The sequence below is a fragment of the Rhincodon typus genome, chromosome 38 (assembly GCF_021869965.1).
Source record: "Rhincodon typus isolate 14 chromosome 38, sRhiTyp1.1, whole genome shotgun sequence".
NCBI classification, from domain to species: Eukaryota; Metazoa; Chordata; class Chondrichthyes; order Orectolobiformes; family Rhincodontidae; genus Rhincodon; species Rhincodon typus.
Window position 1 is genome coordinate 18,984,544 of NC_063369.1, and position 13,864 is coordinate 18,998,407.

The 13,864-nt window shown below is 43.7% G+C and overlaps 1 pseudogene; it reads right to left on the reverse strand.

Annotated features, from left to right (window-relative positions):
• Nucleotides 1–4,044: 4,044 nt before the first annotated feature.
• Nucleotides 4,045–13,864, reverse strand: part of LOC125487238 — a 160,978-nt pseudogene continuing 151,158 nt past the window's right edge.

Genomic DNA, 13,864 nt, shown 5'->3' on the forward strand with positions numbered 1-13,864 from the left:
AGGAGGGATCTATACAGCTGGGATGGACTCCAACTGAACAGGGCCGGGTCCAGTGTTCTGGCGAAAACGGTAAATAGGGTGGTCAACAGGACTTTAAACTAGTATGTAGGGGGGAAGAGAGGAGTGAGCATACAGGGACGATAATAATTAATGTAAGGCAAAGCAGTAGGTTAGCAGGTGATGAGGAAGCTTCAACTCCATTGAAAATTAGGAAAAACGTTAAAGGGAAGGAGAACTCACGAGCTGTTAGTAATGGAGGTGACAGGACCCAAAAAGAAGGTGCAAAAACTGGCATAAGGGCACTTTATCTGAATGCTCGGAGCATTTGAAACAAGGTGGATGAGTTGACGGTGCAAATCATGGTAAATGGGTATGATTTAGTGGCCATTACAGAGACATGGTTGCAGGATGGACATGACTGGGAGTTAAATATCCAGGGGTATCAAACTGTTCGGAAGGACGGACAGGAAGGTAAGGGAGGTGGTGTCGCTCTGCTTTTTAAGGATGATATCAGGACGGTAGTGAGAGATGATATAGGTTCTACTGAACAAAAGATTGAATCCATTTGGGTGGAAATTAGGAATAGCAGGGAGAAGAAGTCACTGATAGGTGTGGTCTATAGGGCACCAAATAATGACATAGTGGCGGGGCGGGCAATGAACATAGAAATAGCTAATGGATGTAGAAATGGTACAGCAATTATCATGGGGGATTTTAATCTACATATCGATTGGTCAAACGGGTCGGTCATGGCAGCCTTGAGGAGGGGTTCATAGAATGCATCCGTGATAATTTCCCTGAACAATATGTAATGGAACCTACGAGGGAGCAAGCTATCCTAGATCTAGTCCTGTGTAATGAGACAGGAATAATTAATGAAATCACAGTTAGGGATCCTCTCGGAAGGAGCGATCACAGTATGGTCAAATTTAAAATACAGATGGAGTGTGAGAAGGTTAAATCCAGTACCAATGCCTTGTGCTTAAACAAAGGAGACCATGATGGGATGAGGGAGGAGTTAGGTAAGGTAAAATGGGAGCAAAAACTTTATGGTGGGTCAATTGAGGAACAGTAAAGAACTTTCAAAACGATTTTTCACAATGCTCAGCAGAAGTATATTCCAGTGATAAGGAAGAACTGTAGGAAAAGAGAGAGCCAGCCATGGATGTCTGAGGAAATAAAGGAAAGTATCAGATTGAAAAAAACACATACAAAAAAGCAAAGAGTAGTGGGAAACTAGTAGACTGGGAAATCTTTAAAGGCCAAGAGAAAGCCACAAAAAAAGTTATAAAGAAAAGTAAGACAGATTATGAGAGTAAAGTAGCTCAAAATATAAAAACAGGCAGTGAAAGTTTCTATAAATATGTAAACAAAAGTGTGGCGAAGGTAGACATTGGTCCTTTAGAGGATGAGACGGCCAATTTAATAACTGGGAGTGAGGAAATAGCCGAGGCATTAAACAGTTATTTTGTGTTCGTCTTCACAGTGGAAAACACAAATAACATGCCGAAAACTAATGGCAAGAAGGTTATAGCAGGTGAGGACCTAGAAACTATCATTATCACTAAGGAGGCAGTGCTGGGCAAGCTAATGGGGCTAAAGGTAGACAAGTCTCCTGGCCCTGATGAAATGCATCGCAGGGTACTAAAAGAGATGATGGGGGAAATAGCAAATGCACTAGTAATTATGTACCAAAATTCACTGGACTCTGGGGTGGTTCCCGTAGATTGGAAAAGAGCCAATGTGACGCCACTGTTTAAAAAAGGAAGTAGAAGTAGACAAAAAGCAAGTAACTATAGGCCAGTTAGCTTAACTTCAGTAGTGGGGAAAATGCTTGAATCTATCATTAAAGAAGAAATAGCAAGACATCTGGATATAAATTCTCCCATTGGGAACACCCAGCATGGGTTCATGAAGGGTAGGTCATGTTTAACTAATTTGGTGGAATTCTTTCAGGATATTACTTGCATGTTGGACAATTGGGGAACCTGTGGATGTGGTGTATCTGGATTTCCAGAAGGCATTTGACAAGGTGCCACACCAAAGGCTGATACATAAGATAAAGTTGCACAGTATTACAGGTAATGTATTGGCATGGATAGAGGATTGGTTGACTAGTAGAAAGCAAAGAGTAGGGGTAAATGGGTGTTTTTCTGGTTGGCGGTCAGTGGCCAGTGGTGTGCCTCAGGGATCAGTGTTGGGACCGCAATTGTTTACAATTTACAGAGATGATTTGGAGTTGGGGACTAAGTGTGGTGTGTCAAAATTTGCAGATGACACTAAGATGAGTGGTAGAGAAAAGTGTGCAGAAGACACTGAAAGTCTGCAGAGGGATATAGATAGTCTAAGTGAGTGGGCAAAGGTCTGGCAGATGGAGTACAATGTTGATAAGTGTGAGGTCATCCATTTTGGTAGGAATAACAGCAAAATGGACTATGTTTTAAATGGTAAAAAACTGCAGCACGCTGCTGTGCAGAGGGACTTGGGTGTCCTTGCGCATGAATCGCTAAAAGTAGGATTGCAGGTGCAGCAGGTAATTAAAAAGGCAAATAGAATTTTGTCTGTCATTGCTCGAGGGATGGAGTTTAAAAACAGGGAGGCTATGTTGCAGCTGTATAGGGTCCTGGAGAGGCCACACCTGGAGTACTGTGTGCAGTTTTGGTCTCCTTACTTGAGAAGGGATATACTAGCACTGGAGGGGGTGCAGAGGAGATTCACTCGGTTGATTCCAGAGTTGAGAGGGTTGGATTGTGAGGAGAGACTGTGTAGGCTGGGATTATGCTCATTGGAATTCAGAAGAATGAGGGGAGATCTTATAGAAACATATAAGATTATGAAGAGAATAGATAAGGTAGAGGCAGGGAGGTTGTTTCCGCTAGCAGGTGAAACTAGGGCTAGGGGGCATCGCCCCAAAATAAAGGGAAGCTGATGTAGGACTGAGGTCAGGAGGAGCTTCTTCACCCAAAGGGTTGTAAATCTGTGGAATTCCCTGCCCAATGAAGCGGTTGAAGCTACCTCGCTGAATGTGTTTAAGGCAAGGCTAGATAAATTTTTGAACAATTAAGGGTTATGGTGAGCAGGCTGGTAAGTGGAGCTGAGTGTCAAAAAGATCAGCCATGATCTTATTGGACGGCAGGGCAGGCTCGAGGGGCCGGATGGCCTACTCCTGCTCCTAGTTCTTATGTTCTTATGTTCAAAGATTGGACAGTCACCTCCATGAAAAAACCTGCACAGTCAAACAGGGTACAGAAACCTTACAACACATGCATCATTGTTCCGATATCTTAGTGTGGCAATAGAATCTCAAACAACTGCTATCATGGCTCTAAATACCAGTGCATAATACAACTCTGTTCTCTTTCAAGTGTGCTCCCTAATCGTCTCTGCCATTATAGTCCCTGAGAAAAATAGCTATTTTTACTCTTCCCTTCCCCTTCTAGTAGCTTAGATTGGTCTGCATGACTTCTTCTCAATGAAAAGAATAAATACTCACAGGGCACCACTGTAGATATTTGAACACTGGTGAACAAAGTCTTCAGTCACTAAAATAAAAATCAGCCAGACCGCTCCTTACAATCTATTAAAACATTTCACCAGTCTAGAAATGTACTAGAAAATACATAGAATTTTTGCAACATGCTGAATAACTGTTCCACCGACTGATCGGTCACCCGTTGCTTAGAAGCATTGCTGGGAAGTGCTTCATGCCACTGAGAGCGTGCTCAGATGTCGGAATTTGAGAGGTGAAGGCTGGAGCTCTGGGTTGAGTTATATCATGATCTGCCTGCTCTGTACAAAGCTGCTGAACACCAATGTGCATGTACGGCAAACTCTTATCAACATGGCAGTCAGCAAGTGAGTGCACACACACCAGAGCTGTGCCAGATAGGCAGCAACTGTCCAGCCCAGTTTCACGACCTTTGTCTCTAAATTAATCTTCCAGTTTACCTAAGTAGCTGAAGCTAAACTTCAAAACACATCCAGCTTTTTGCTTTGTGTCCAGTGTCCCAAATATTGTTCAAAATGTACAATCAGAAAGCGAGCTCACTTTACAGAGGACTTACAGTCTGTTCCATCCATCCAGCACCAATCACCTTCAGCAATAGCATCAATGAATCCAATCCGGTGATCTTTGCTTTGAAGCCACTTTTCTACAAACTCCTGCCAAGTAAATAAGAGAGTTGTTACAGTAAAAGGAATAAAGCATGTTGTTGGTAATGTTAATGGAAACTCTCGACTTGCTAATCTTCTATTTGAAGCCTCAACCAGTTTATTTCAAATTAGCTTTGCTCCCTATGAAACCGCTTAAGACAAGTCTGTTTCTATGAACGATTAAGTACGTTTTCTTCTTGTTCTATTTTCTCTTCATTCAAGGGACATGGGTAGCAATACTTGATCATCCCTAATTGCTGGTGGTGAGCCACCTTTTTGAATGGCAGCAATCTAAGAGGAGTAATGAAAGGATCTTAACCAAGCAACGGTGAAGAAATATCAATATAGCTCCAAGTCAGGATGGTGTATTTCTTGGACAGGAATTTGTCGGAAGATGCTGTTGAAACAGCCTTGATAAATTTCAGCAGTACATCTTCTTGATGTTAGATACTGTTCCCACTGTGCATTGTTGGTGATTGACTGCTAGAAATAGTGATGTGGTGCCAATCAACAACAACAAAGGTCACTTTGTCCTGGATACTGTGAAGCTTTTGAGCATTGTTTGAGCTGCACTCATTCAAGCAAGCGGAGAGTATTCCAACACACTCCTGACTTATGCCTTGCAGACAGTCTTTGGGGAGTTGGGCGGTGAGTTACTCGCTGCAGGATTCAAAGTCATAAAGCATGGAAACAGGCCCTTTTGCCCACCACATCTATGCTGTCCAAAAAGCACAAAACTACACTTATTCCATTTTACCTGCACTTGGTCCATAGCCTACCATGCCCTGGTCATTTGAAGTGCTCATCCAGATGTTTCTTAGATGTTGCGACAGTGCCTGCCTCCACTATCCTTTCAGACAGTATGTTCCAAAATTCTACCACCCTCTGGATTAAACATTTTTTCTCAGGTCCCTTCTAAATGACTTACTCCTCACCTTAAACTTATACCCTCTGGTCTTAGATCTGCATGGAGAAAACATTCGTCTGCCTATGCCTCGCACAATTTTGTAAACAGCCTCATAATTGAGGGTGGCATGGTGGCACAGTGGTTAACACTGCTGCCTCACAGCACCAGGGACCCGAGTTCGATTCCAGCCTCGGGCGACTGTCTGTGTGGAGTTTGCACCTTCTCCCCTTGTCTGCGTGGGTTTCCTCTGGGTACTCCGGTTTCCTCCCACAGTCCAAAGATGTGCAGGTTAGGTGAATTGGCCATGCTAAATTGCCCGTAATGTTCAGGGAGGTGTAGATTAGGTGGGTTATAGGGGGATGGGTCTGGGTGGGATGCTCTGAGGTTCAGTGTGGGCTTGTTGGGCTGAAGGGCCTGTTTCCACACTGTAGGGATTCTATGATTCTATGAACTGAGATGTTCCATCCCAGGCAACATCCTGGTAAATCGCCCATGTACCCTCTCCAGTACAATCACATCACTCCAATAGTGTAGTGACCAGGATTACACACAGTCTTCCATCTGTGGCCTGACCAATGTTTCATAAAGTTGTAACAAGACTTCCTTGCTCCTTTATTCTATATCCCGTCTCATGAAGGCAAGCATTCCATATGCATTCTTCATTATCCTATCTACCTGTGCTGACACCTTCCGGGATCTGTGGACGATCTTCGGTGGTACTGTGGCTCAGTGGTTAGTGCTGCTGCCTCACAGTGCCAGAGACCCAGTTTTATTTCCTGCCTCGGGTGACTGTCTGTAATGGAGTTTGCACATTTTCCCCGTGTCTGCGTGGGTTTCTGCCGGGTGCTCTGGTTTCCTCTCACAGCCCAAAGACATGCACGTTAGGTGGACTGACTGTGCTAAATTTCTTGTAGTGTCCAGGGGTGTGCAGGCTGGTTGGCTTAGCCACAGGAAATGCATGGTTACAGGGATAGGGTAGGGGGTTGAGTCTGGGTAGGATGCTCCTCCGAGAGTTGGTGTGGACTTGTTGGACCGAATGACCTGTTTCCACACTGTAGGGATTCTATGATTCTATGACGTGTACACCTCAGTGCTCCCTCGGGACTTACCATTGTGTACATCTTTCATTGTCGATTTCCCAAAATGCAATACGTCACACTTATCAAGATTAAGTTCCATCTAACATTGCATTGCCCAATTTACCAAGTGATCAATATCAGACTGTAGCCTGAGACCATCCTCCTCACGATCAGTAACACCACCGGTTTTTGTGTCATCTGCAATCTCTCCAATCAAACCTTCTATAATCACTTCCACAGCATGAATCGCTGGTCACAGGCTTCTAATCACAAAAACATCTCTCTACCATCACTCTCGCCTCCGATTTGCAAGCCAATTTTGGCTCCAGTTTGCCAATTTGACTCGGACCTAATGGACTCTTACATTTCGGACCAGAATTCCATGGTGGATCTTGTCAAAGGCCTTACTGAAGTCCACGTAAACCACATCTTTTGTACTACCTTCATCAAGATAATTAGCCATCTTTTCAAAACCTCAACGAAATCAGTCATACAAGATCTCTCTCGAACAATTCCACACTGACTATCCCAAATCAATACCTGCCTTTCTAAGTGTTGATTAATCCGGCCCCTCAGAAATGTTTCCAATAATTTCCCTACCACTCTCACCAGAATAATTGGTCTCCATGCGCCCAGCCTATCTCTGCTGCCTTTCTTAAATAAAGGAACCACATTAGCGCACCCTCCAATCATCTGGCACTTCACCTGTGGCCAGCGAAATATTAAATATCTGCCAGGGTTCCAGTAATCTCCTCCCTTACCTCCCATGCCAGCCTGGGATAGATCACATGGGGTATTTATACAGCTTTAAGCCAGATAAAACATCTAATCCCCTCCACTTTATTGATCTGAACATGTTCAAGAACTTCACCATCCCAAAAGAAATCTCCAGCTAAAATGTCTTTCTCTGCTGTGAATATAGATAAGAAACATTCGTTAAAGGCCTCACCAACATCCTCTGGCTCCAAACACAGATCACCCCTTTGGTCACAGTGGTTCAGTGGTTAGCAACGCTGCCTCATAGCACCAGAGACCCAGGTTTGATCCCAATCTTAGGTGACTGTAAATGTGGAGTCTGCACATTCTCCCCTCCTCTGCTTGGGTCTCCATTCGATGGTCCAGTTTCCTCCCACAGTCCAAAGGTGTGCAGATTAGGCAGACTGGGCATGCTAAATTTCCATAGTTCTAGGGATGTATAGACTAGGTGGATTAGCCACCGGGGAATGTGGGGATATAAGGATAGGGTGGGGGGCAGGGTCTGGGTAGGATGCTCTTCGGACGATTGGTGCAGACTTAGTGAGCCGAATGGCCTCTTTTCACACTGTGGTGATTCTATGATTCTAATAGGTCCTACTCTTTCCTTGGAAATCCTCTTGCTCTTAATATATTTAAAAGGTGCCTTGGGGTTTTTCTTAATCCAATCTGCCAAAGATATTTTTAGTGGCCACTCTTAGCCATCCTGATTTCTTTTTCAACAATCCCATACATTGTCCATATATTTGAAGGGCTTCCCTGTTTTTAATGTGCTTATGCTTCCTTCTTTTTCTTTGTCAAACTCTTGATATCCCTTGACATACAGGGTTTCCTGGACTTGCTACCCTTGCCTTTCACTCTTAGAGGAACATAGTGACCCTGAGTTCTCACTGTACTACTTTCCAAATGTGGACTTACCTGCAAGTAGCTGCTACCAGTCTATGTTTGCTAGATCCTATGTAATGATATTGAAATTGGCTGTGCCCAATTTAGACACTTCTGCACTTTCCTAATTTCTTTTCAGAACAACTTTTAATCTTACTGAGTTATAGCCACTGTCCCCAAAATATTTGTCCATCAAAACTTCAACCACTTGACTGACTTCATTCTCTCGGATTAGATCTGGCACATTCCCTTCTCCAGCATAACTACATATGTACTGGCACAAAAATTTCTCCTGGATGCACTTTAAAAATTCCTCCCCGTTTAATCCTTTCACACTACGGTGAATCCCAGTTAATGTTAGCGTATCTGGAATTCAGAATCCACCATTGCCCCTGAAAACATTGTTGATTATCTGAAAAACCCATCTGGTTCACTAGTGTCCTTTAGGGAAGCAAATCTGCCATTCTCACTTGGTCTGGCCTACTGTGACTCCCGACCCATATTAATCGGGTTGTCTTTTAATTGTTCTCTAAAATGGTCTAGCAAACTATTCAGTTGTATCAATCTGCAAAGTCCCAACAAAGAAGTGAAATTGGTCAGAAGACACCACATGGCCTGCATTGGTTCAAGAAGGCAGCTGACCACTACCTTCTCAAGGGCAACTAAGGAAGACCAATAAGTACTGGCACAACCAGTGATTTCCAAATTGCTAAGAAGTTGAAATTGCCTCCTGCTATAACTCTGTTTCTATCTCATCTCTCTGTGATTTGCCTACATATCTGCTTCTCTATCTCTCTGTGACTTGTTGGGAGGCCTATAGTACAATCCCAGTAATCGCCCCTTTTTTATTTTGAAGCACCACCCAGACAGCCTCATTTAGAGACCTCTCTAAGACATTCTCCCTCATTACTGCAGTGATAGTTTTCTTTATCAATAATGCAAAGCCCCTGCCTCTCCTACATCCCTCCCTACTACAGCTGAAACTTCATCATGGCAGAATGTTGAGCTGCCAGTCCTGCCCCTCCTTTGACCAGTTCTCAGTGACTGTAATAATGCCATGTCTTCCCTACCTGCTGGATTGTCCTTCTATATCTGATTCCGAGATTTTAACCTGCTATTGTAGCTACTGTGTTTATATGGCTAGTCCAGTTCAGCTTCTGTCAATTGCAACACCCAGGATGTCGATCGTGGGGGACTCATTGATGATAACGTCATTGAATGAAAAGGGCCGATGATTAGATTCTCTCTTGTAGGAGAAGGTCATTGCTTGGAACTTGAGCAGCATTTAGGTCACTTGCCACTTTTCAGCCCAAACCTGGATATTGTCCAGGTCTTGTTGCATTGATGACTGCTTCAGTGTCTGGGGACTCACAAATGGTGCTGAACATTGTGCAGTCATTGGCGAACATCCCCATATGATGGAGGGAAGGTCATTGATGGAGCAGCTGAAGATGGTTGGGCCTAGGATACTGCCGTGAAGAACTCCTGTAGAGATGTTCCGAAGCTGAGATGACCAACCTCCAACAACTGCAAAACCTTCCTTTGTGCCAGATATGACTCTAGCCACCGGTGAGTTTTCTCCCTAATTTCTAATTACTCCAGTTTTGGTTTAGGCTCTTGATGCTGCATTCTGTCAAATGTGGTCTTGATGTCAGGAACTGTCACTCTCACCTTACCACTGGAATTCAGCTCTTTTGTCCATCTTTAAACTGAGGCAGTAATAAAGTCAGGATCTGAGTGGTCCTGATGGACCCCAAACTGCATCAGTGAGCAGGTTATTGATGAGGAGTTTATACTTGATAACACTGTTGATGACATGTTCCATCACTTTACTGATGATCAAGAGTAGATTGACAGGACAGAAATTGTCCATTTGGATTTTTCCTCCTTTTTGTGTATAGGGCATACCCGGGAAAATTCCACATTGTCTAGTAGGTACCAGTGCTATAGCTGTACTGGGACAGCTTGTGTAGCGGAGTGGCAAGTTCTGTGTCACTATTGCTGAAATGGTTTCGGGACCCATTGCCTCTGCAGTGTCTGATGGCTCTAATTGTTTCTTGATATCATGTGGAGTGAAATGAATTGTCTGAAGTCGTATCTGTGATGCTAGGGGCCACTGGAGGAGACTGAGATGGATAATTCACTCTGCACTTCTTGCTGAAGATTGCAGCGAATGCTTCAGCCTTATCTTTTGCACTGATGTGCCTTCCATCATTGAAGATGGGAATACTTATGGAGCCTCATCATTCAATAAGTTACTTAATTGTCCACCAACATTCACAACTCAATGTGACAGGACAATCATTGGTTGTGAGCTCACTTAGCCCGGTGTATCACTTGCTGCTTGTCCTGTTTGACATGCAACTAGTCTTGTTTGGGGGCTTTGCCAATTGACATCTCATTTAATTAGGTATGTCTGGTGCTGCTGTGGCATGCCCTCCTGCACTCTCCATTGAACCAGGGTTGGTCCTCTGCCTTGATGGTAATGGTTAAGTGAGGGATATCCATAGCTGGAGTGCTTCACAGAGTACTACTTTGGGAATTTAATGCAAGTGTGCTGGTTCACTTCCGATGAGAGTTTTTCTTCCTTTCCAAGTCTGGGAAATATCACATCAGGCCCACGGGATTATGCAGTTTTATGCCAGATAAGACATCTAATACTTCCTCCTTATTAATCTGAACATATTCTAGAACCTCAACGTTCCAAATAAAATCTCCAGCTAAAATGTCTTTCTCCGCTGTGAATACAGATAAGAAATATTCATTAAAGGCTTCACCCACATCCTTTGGTTCCACACAAAGATTACTCCTTTGGTAACAGCAGCTTAGTGGTTAGCATTGCTGCGTCACAGCACCAGGGACCCTTGAGGAGTTTGCACATTCTCTCCTTGTCTGCAAGGGTTTCTGCTGGGTAATCCAGTTTCCTTCCACAGTCCAAAGAGGTGCAGGTTAAGTAGATTGAGCATGCGACATTGTCCATCGTGTCCAGGGATGTAAGCTAGGTGGATTAGCCAGGGAAATATGGGGTTACAGGGTTAGGGTGGGGAGCTAGGTCGGGGTGGGATGCTCTTCGGAAAGTTGATGCAGACTCGGTGGACTGAATGGCCTCTTTCCGCATTGTAGGGATTCTATGTTTCTAATTGGTCCCACTGTCTCCTTGGGAATCCACTTGCTCTTAACACACTTTGGAGAATCCTTGGGGTTTTCCTTATTCCTATCTGCCAAAGGAATTTTGTGGCCCCTCTTTGCCACCCTGATTTATTTTTTTAACAACCCCCTACACTGTCTATACTTTTGGAGGGTGTCCCCTGTTTTTAATGTGGTGTACCTGACATATGCTTTCCTCTTTTTCTTTGTCAAACTCTCAATATTACTTGGCATTCAAGCTTCCCTCGACTTGCTGACCTCGCCTTTCATTCTTGGAAGAAAATGGTGCGCAGGTCCTCACTGCACTACTTTTAAAAGACTCTCACTCTCCAAATATAGATTTGCCTGCAAGTAGCTGCTACTAGCCTATGTTTGCTAGATCCTACCTAATAATATTGAAATTTACCTTCCCTCAGTTTAGACACTTAACCTTATCCCTTGCCATAGTGACTTTTAAACTTACTGAGTTATGGTGACTATCCCCAAAATGTTTGCAACTGGAACTTCAACCACTTGCCTGGCTTCATTCTCTAGGATTAGGTCTGGCACTTTCTCTTCTCTAATAGAACTATTGATGTACTGGCACAAAAACCTCTTCTGGATGCACTTTAAAAGTTCCACCCTGTTTAATCCTTTTGCACTAAGGCGATCCCAGTTAATGTTAGCACGTTTGGAATTAAGAATCTACCATTGACTATGAAACCATTGTTGATTGTTGGAAAAACCATGTGGTTCATTAATATCCTTCAGGGAAGCAAATCTGCCATCCTCACCTGATCTGGCCTATCTAACTCCAGACCCCATATCAATTGGGTTGGCTGTTAACTGCCCTCTGAAATGGCCTAGCAAACTACTCAGTTTTAACAATTGCTACAATGTCTCAAAGAAATGAAACTGGTCACACCACAGCACATGGCATGCAGTGGTTCAAGAAGGCAGCTGACCACCACCTTCTTAAGGGCAACTAGGGAAGGGCAACAAATTCTAGCCCAGGCAGTGATGCCCAAATTTGAAATTCCCTCCTACTGTAACCCTGTTTCTCTCATACGTCTCTGTGATTTGCCTACATATCTGCTCTTCTATATCTCTGTGACTTGTTGCGATGCCTGTAGTTATAATCCCAGCAAGGTAATCATCTCTTTTTATGTTTCGAAGCTCTACCCAGATGACCTAATTTGAAGACCTTTCTAAGACATCCTCTCTCATTACTGCAGTGATGGTTTCCTTTATCAATACTGCAATGCTCCCACCTCTCCTACTTCCTGTCCAACTGCAGCTGAAACTTCTATACAGTGGAATGTTGAACTGCCAGTCCTGCCCTTCCTTCAACCATTTCTCAGTGACTGCAACAAGACCATGTCTTCCCTGCCTGTTGGACTGTCCTGCTATACCTGATGTCTAGACTCTAACCTATTATTGTAGCTACTGTATTTATATTTCTAGTCCAGTTCAATTTCTGTTAATGGTAACCCCCGGGATGGGGGATTAAATGATGATAATGTCATTCAATGACATGGGCTGATGATTAGATTGTCTCCTGTAGGAGATGGTCATTCCTTGGAACTTGTGCAGCATGAATGTCACTTGCCACTTTTCAGCCCAACCTGGATATTGTCCAGGTCTTATTGCATTGATAACTGCTTTGATACCTGAGGAGTCACAAAAGGTGCTGAACATTGTGTAATTATCAGTGAACATCCCCAATTCTGACCTTATGATGGAGGGAAGGTCTTTGATGAAGCAGCTGAAGATGGTTGGTCCTAGTACACTACCCTGAAGAACTCCTGCAGAGATATCCTGTTGCTGAGATGACTGACCTCCAACAACCACAATCATCTTCCTTTGTGCCAGGTATGACTAAAGCTGAGAGTTTTCTCCCTGATACCAGTTTTGCTAGGAATCCTCGATGCCAATGCTCAGTCAAATGTGGCCTTGATGTCAGGAACTGTCACTCTTACCTCACCTTTGGGATTCAGCTCTTTTGTCTATCTTTAAACCAAGGCAATAATAAAGTCAGGATTTGAGTGGCCCTGATAGACCCCAAACTGGATGTCAGTGTTCAGGTTATTGATGATGACTTTATGCTTGATAGTACTGTTAATGACATATTCCATCACTTTACTGATGATCAAGAGTAGACTGATGGGGCAGTAATTAGCCAGTTGGATTTGTCCTCCTTTTTGTGTATAGGACATAGCTGGCAATTTTCTACATTGCCGGGTAGATGCCAGTATTGTAGCTGTACTGGGACAACTTGTTGAGGGGCGTGGCAAGTTGTGGAGCACAGATCTTTGGTACTATTGCCAGAATGCTGTTGGGAACCGTAGCCTATGTAGTATCTATTGCCTTCAATTGTTTCTGGATATCATGTAGAGTTAGTCATATTGGCTGAAGACATATCTACGATGCTGGGGACCATGGAAGAGGCCACAATGGATCATCCACTCTGCACTTTGAACTGAAGATTGCTGCAAATGCTTCAACATCATCTTTAGCACTGATGTGTCAGGCTCTTCCATCACTGAGGAAGGGGATATTTGTGCAGCCTCCTCCTTTAGTAAGTTACTGAAATGTCCACCACCATTCACGACTGGATGTGGCAGGACCACAGATCTTAAATCTGATCTATTGGTTGTAAACTTGCTTAGCTCTGTCTATCACTTGCTACTTCTGCTGTTTGGCATGCAAGTAGTCTTATTTGTTAGCTTCATCAGCTTGACATCTCATTTTTTTAGGTATGTCTGGTGCTGCTGCGGCATGCCCTCCTGCACTCTCCATTGAGCCAGGGCTGGCAATGTTGTGTGAGGGATATGCTGGGCCATGAGGCGGCAGATCCCACTGGAGTATGATTCTGCTGCTGTTGTTGACAGCGCACAGTGCCTCATCGATGTCCAGTTATAAATTTCTAGATTTATTCAAAATCTATCCATTCAGCATAGTG